Raw genomic sequence first — 6,502 nt, forward strand, 5'->3', positions numbered from 1 at the left:
GTAGTTCAATGCGGGCTATAAAGGAGGAACTGCGTCAGGCCGGGGACATTGTGGCTGGAAAGCCCTTTATGCTGCGTAGGAAGTTCACATATCCAAAGTATGCTTAGCTAGGCCGATTGTACGGTGCGGAGGATCCTTATCTGGACTTGGCGGCGAGTGCGGCTGACGCAGTCGTGCACTTTCGAAGCCAGGAGGATCATGAGATGGAAGAGCTTTTCTGGTCTCAATTCCATAGTCCGGAGCGTCCACTTCCGTTGAGTGATCGGCTGGTTGAGTAGGCGGAGCTGAATAGATTGTCCGGACTGGCCATGACGGATGTGGTAACTCATCTGTGGCCGAAAAGGACCAAGCTGAAGAGTTATTTTGGCTTGTTGCAGCAATACCTTGGGGCAGTGCCGCATATTAAGGCGATGAAGCGGTCGGCATGCATAGAAGGTGCATGGATGGCTCTCGCCCGTGGTAAAACATACTGGGCGGAGATGGATGCCACCGCTGTTGCATCCCGGGGTTCGGACAAAAGCCGATTCCCCACCGAGCATTACTTTGAGGAAGTCCTGCAGGGCGCTCGTATAATAGAGTCGCAGTGCTTGAAAGATGTTATGTTTGAATGACATGTATGATTTCTAAGATCATGTTTATAATGCAATGACTTTTTATACTTGTGTGTTCAAGTATTGAACTATCTCCTGTGCGGCCGTATATGTATGTATAATCTGAAAGATGGCAGTCTTTGGCTTCAGCCCCCACGCACATGGTGCGGGGGTGTTTGCAAAAAGAAAAACACTTTTTCACACTTAATCCAACGTCTTGGTCCTTTTAAGGAGGTGATAGCATAGCAAACTAGGCAATCGGACTATAATGCTTTATCACTTTCACTTAGCCATAGGAGCTTGAATGTGGGGCTACTATATAGCCCCTGATGGCACCGCGCTTCTCCGAACTTGGGGCGCGTATGTGCCTGGCCGGGAAGCGGTCCTTCGTCAAAGTGGAGGAATTCTAAACATTCCAATGGTCGATCGAGTGGTTGACCAGTCACTCGCTATATCATGACAGTCAGTTTTCGGCTTTCTCTACTGAGGTGCTCTCTTGGCCGAACCGGGGCACAATCGCAGTAGTTTTCCTGGTGCCGCGTTAGCCGATGATAGGGAACGTAAGGCAGCAAAATACAGGAGCCAGGCAAACCCAACATTTGACCAAAGACATGATTCGGAGCTGATGCATATAAGGCCTAACTCGAGACGCCGAACACTCCCTGAGGTGTTCGGTCTTTATGATATCGGGCAGAATAAAGCCCTAAGCCCCTAGTGTCTAGGTACAGGCGGGAACTTCTGACGCGGCCGATGCCAAAACGCCAGCCTCCTCCTCGGCTCTGGTAGGAAACCGGGGGATGTGTATCAACAAGAGACAGTGAGAAAGGTTTACGCAGGGTCTTAATCTGAAAAGAATCCTTGCAAAGGGTCCCTACTGCACGTCTGCGCCTGTGTCTCCGTTGTGCTGTGTCCTAGACGGGTGTAGCACGTGCTTCATCTGTAAAAGAGAAGGACTTAGTTTCTAAGAAATATCGTGCAAAAAGTGTATCAAAATAAAGTATAATTTGGAAGATGAAGAAAGTTGAGCTTCATTAGCTTTCATCATTTATGCGCGCGGCCCCCTAAAAAAAGGGGGTATGCGGCTGGGAAGCCCCTTGTTAAGTTACGCCGGACTCGTCTAACCATGTCCGAGGTCTAAATGACCAGTTTGTAGGGGCTTTGACCTGCATGGTCGGAATAATGTGTGGCTGTCTAGGCAGCCGCACATTCTCCATGGTCGAGAGACACCTGGAGTCTTAAGAATATGCCACGTGGACCGGGCATTTTTAAGCGTAAGAGATGCATAATGTGGTATTGCATTGAAGTGGGCGAAACCTGCACGCCCCAGTAGTGCTTAAGGGCTACTACTAAATGGGGCGATGGAGGGTGAGCTTTTGGCGACGGAGGTTGTCGGATGAACCGAACACGACCCCTAGTGGTACAGAGCCTGTAAAATTGGCTGAAAAGGCCTGGCATCACTCCTTTGAAGGAAGTGCTTGCTTATGGCGAATTTTGGTGGGTTCTATCCCCAGTCTGCGGATGGTGTCCTTGTATAGCAGGGGCCGCGCTGCGTGTTATCACGTGAAGTGAGTTCATTGTTTTGACTTCTAATGGGAAAGTCTTTTGGTTTCTGGAGCGCTGCTTTTGGGTTTCGTCACTTTCACTTGGTGTGTCGAGCCCTTTGTGTTCGGCGTTAAGTCGGCCGGACTGCTTGAAGACCCAACAATCTCTGTGGGTATGGTTTCCAGGCTTCCCGGAGGTACCGTGTATTTGACATAGTCTATCCAGAATCTTGTTGAGGTTGGATAGCTCGTCACTGTTATCCTTTAAGGGCAGTGTTTTGATGTTCGGCCGAGGGCTTTTGAATCCGGCATTGACCGCCGTACTATTTGGGCCATTTTCCTTGTTCCGGCGCTGATCTTTTTTGTGTCGTGATTTCCCATTTCCATCCCTGATTTCGGATGTACTCGGGTCGCTGGTGCTGCATCTAGCTAACCAGCTGTCTTCCTGTAACACCCCAAAAATTTAAGCAGGTTTTAGTTATTAAAATTTTGCCAAGAATTTAAAATTTTTGCCTGCAAGTATATTTCTGTTGATTTCAAAACCTTTCTTATTAAGGATTTATTTCTTACAAGTGGATCCTTCCAAAACATATTGAACTTCTATGCCATCTCATTAAAACAATTTCCTAATCAGTAGGTTTATTTATTAAATTATTCCACCCTGAGCTATATTCATTAAAATGACTTGTGTTAAGTTTGGAGCTCTTTTTGTACTACAACCATTTGATAAATTTATCTAAAAATCCAACCAAAATTTGGAGATGTCATGTGATGTCTCTAAATCACTTTTGTGCAATAATATATTTCATTCTTTTCATATTGTGAGTGCTACACATGTTTTTCTTCTCTGGTCCAGTGGACAATTTTGCACTACAACCCTTTTAAATATTTCTTTCTAGCTTCCACCAAAATTATGGGATGTCAGTAGGAGCATATGATTCCATTATATGCAAAAATCCAGGGATGTTCTTTGAAAATTTTGAGTGAATCAACCTCATCTCCATTCTGGTCCAACATGATGGTTTGTACAACATCCATATTATTTCTTGCTCTTTGGCCCTAGACTCTTTTCCCCACTTGTAGTCCTCCATGCTAAACCCCTAAGTCCAAGAGCATGCAACCATTGGCATATTTTTGGTTCATGAAATAATGCCATTCACCTTCTGTCCAGATTTGAAGTTCTGCAAAATTTGCACTAGCAAGTTTGTGCTTTTCACCAACTAACCTCACCACCCTCTTATGCATCCAAAGAGACACTGAACTGGTAGTTTTGGCCCCTCCAAGAAAAGCCTAAGTGCCTGTGGCATTTTGTCAAACACCTGGAGTGCATGATCAGATTTGACGTGAATTGTTGTTGGCATTGTGAACTTGGTCTCCTGACCAAACCACCTTGTCCCCTGAGCTTCACTCTATCAACAACCTAGCTCTGTTGCTTACCAACCTCACCTGTGACCTGTAGCATGCCACGACATTTTACCGAACACCTTCCGTGCGTGCACTGGACGCGCCCAGAGTGCGCGTATTGCACGAACCGCGCCCGAGCTGACACGCTGGCCCCCCTGGTTTTGGCCTGCTCTGCAGCGCCACTACACGCACTAACCTCCCCACAGCAACGCGCCAAGCGACCCTGGCAGCCAACAGCACCGCCGACAGAGCTTTTAGCGGCACGCCGGCGTCCGCAGCGCGCCTCTGCCACGATCGGTGCCGCCAAAGCCACCCCGGCTTGCCACCTGCCCCTGGAACAGTGCAAGCTCATCCGCAGCCTCGTCCTCTAGCGCTCGTCGCCGCCACGTCGCCCAATCTACAGGGAGGCGGTTCGCCGTCGTCCTTATCACCGGCCGCCCCGGAACCAACCTCCACCGCGTATATAAGGACCCCGGAGCTCAAACGAGACCTCGAGCAACCTCATATGATCCTCCTAGTGTTGCCTTGGCCAGCAGTCGAGCAAGGGAAGGCCTTCTTCCCCGAGTCCGGCCGGTTCGGTCGCCGCCAAGCCCCGACCGATTCCATCGCCACCAGTGCCTCTCCCTCTCGACTCTCTCCACCAAGAACTCTCCCTTCCTCTCTCAAGCACAACCCCTCGCTCAATTTTGGCCGGAGACCACCGCAGCCCCAAACTCACTATCCACCCGAACGCCTTCTCCGTCGCGAAGCTCGTCGCCGGCGACATCGTTCACGCCGGTGACCATGGCGGGTACCCATAGACTCATCTCGACCCCCTGAGCACACCCAGGTCCTCAGATCACCAAGGGACGCCCCCGTTTGCCGGCAAATCCTCGCCTGAGCTCCGCCTCTGTTCGGTCGGAGGGGGAAACGACGCGCGCGTGGCCGGTCGAACCTGACCAGTGGGCCAGGCGGGCCCACCGTTAGTGACCCAGCGCCTGTCCACGCAGGATTAAGTGGAAGCGCACTTCCGAAGTATGCTTTCGATGTGTACACGTTTTATTTGAAACGTTTTTCTTTTCTGTTTTATTTTAAATATCAGATTTTGACCAAACTTTGACTGGCTTTATCTTTTAAAATATAACTCCGAATGAATTGATTCTTTTTCCTACCTCTCTCAAATATTGTCTAGTTTATTTTAAGAATTATTTGAAAAACTTTCAAAACAACTTCTTGTGCTGCTTTTATTTTGTGTGTTAATTCATTTATATTTCTAAAATAGGATTTTTGAAGAGAGGAGAAGTATTTCAAGAGTTTGAAATGCACCCTGCCTTCCCATGACCTGAAGGCAAGCATTCTGAACCCCGGCATAAATATTTTTGTGTGTTTGATGACACGTTTACAACATCACCTCACTTTGGAGAAACTTGTTATTTCATGTGATATGATCATGTGCATGGGTGCATGTTAGTGATTTCCATGCTGTTGGAAATGATCACACTTGTGATGATAATCATCCTCATGTGCCTTACATGCATACCGGCAGGAACCCGGGAAAACCTCTGTCTTGGGTAGGCATGAGTTTGTCGCCGGTCTCCGTCGGGACGGTTATGTCTGGTATGGCATGGTAAGGTAATATGAGCAGTGACTCTGTTGGTTGAAATATATTCGTTATGCTAAACATGCAGGGAATACTTAGACCTCCTGAGTCGATCGTAGATCGAGTCTTGTTCCAGTAACCCCCATACTTGTTTCGTACTACCACTCATCTCTACAATAAGTAGAGTACGGTTCAGTAAGTTGTCAACCTCTTTCTAGCACACACCGTACAAAGAGGCCAGGGTGGAAGATACCGGTTGTAGCTGGTAGGCAGGCCACCTGGTCCGGGGGCATGGGTGTTTCCGGTTGAGACCGAGAGGGGAGGCCACCCCTTAGAGCGCGCGATATAAGTTTGATCCCATGCTACGCGAGGTTGTAGCCTCCCCACTTAGAGTTTGCTTGACAGGTGTCGTGGGTGATTCCAGACACGTGTGAGTTAAGTTGGTGTGTGCAAGACAGGTGTGTTTTCAACAAAAAGGACGTAGACGGAATTAGTCCCAATGGACTAAAGGAATCCGTTACTCGTGGGTAAAGAGTACACCCTCTGCAGAGATTAAACCTATTCGAATAGCCGTGTCCATGGTTAAGGATTACAGACTGGGATGGGTCAAGTGTCGGTCTTAGTGTCGGTCTTCGGAGGTGAAACTGTTGAACCAGAACTGGAATTACTACTTGTGACTTGTGATAATTATGATTATTATTATTGTTGACTAACCCGTGATATTATTGTTATCATCGAGTATCTCTGGGATGGTTCTACCTCCGGGATATTCACTATGATTGTTTCTTTTATAAGCCCTTTATGTGGTGTCGGTCAGACGCCCGACTGTGGCATTTCTCTTAAAGCCCTTTATGTGGTGTCGCTCAGACGCCCGACTGTGGCATTTCTTTTAAAGCCCTTTATGTGGTGTCGCTCAGACGCCCGACTGTGGCATTTCTCTTAAAGCCCTTTATGCGGTGTCACTCAGACGCCCGACTGTGGCATTTCTTTTAAAGCCCTTTATGTGGTGTCGCTCAGACGCCGGACTGTGGCATTTCTTTTAAAGCCCTTTATGCGGTGTCGCTAAGACGCCCGACTGTGGCATGTTTGTTATTTATTTCATAATTTTAATATTGCTAAGCTATTGCATATTCATAATTAACATGCTTGCACACATCAGAGTTATATTTATCATTTGTGACTGAAGTCATGAGCATAAATATTTTCAGCACATCGTTATGATATTATACCTGTGTTCATGATGTTTGCGAGTACATTCAAAGTACTCACTGGCTTGTCCCTGGCTATTGTCTTGGCCAGATTTCTTGCGCGGAAAGGAGCGACCGTGTTGACAGCCCCGGAACCTAAGCAGCAGTGATAGCAGTCTCGCGAAGATAGGAGTTAACCTG

Source organism: Triticum dicoccoides, chromosome 1B (genome assembly GCF_002162155.2).
Source record: "Triticum dicoccoides isolate Atlit2015 ecotype Zavitan chromosome 1B, WEW_v2.0, whole genome shotgun sequence".
Taxonomy (NCBI): domain Eukaryota; kingdom Viridiplantae; phylum Streptophyta; class Magnoliopsida; order Poales; family Poaceae; genus Triticum; species Triticum dicoccoides.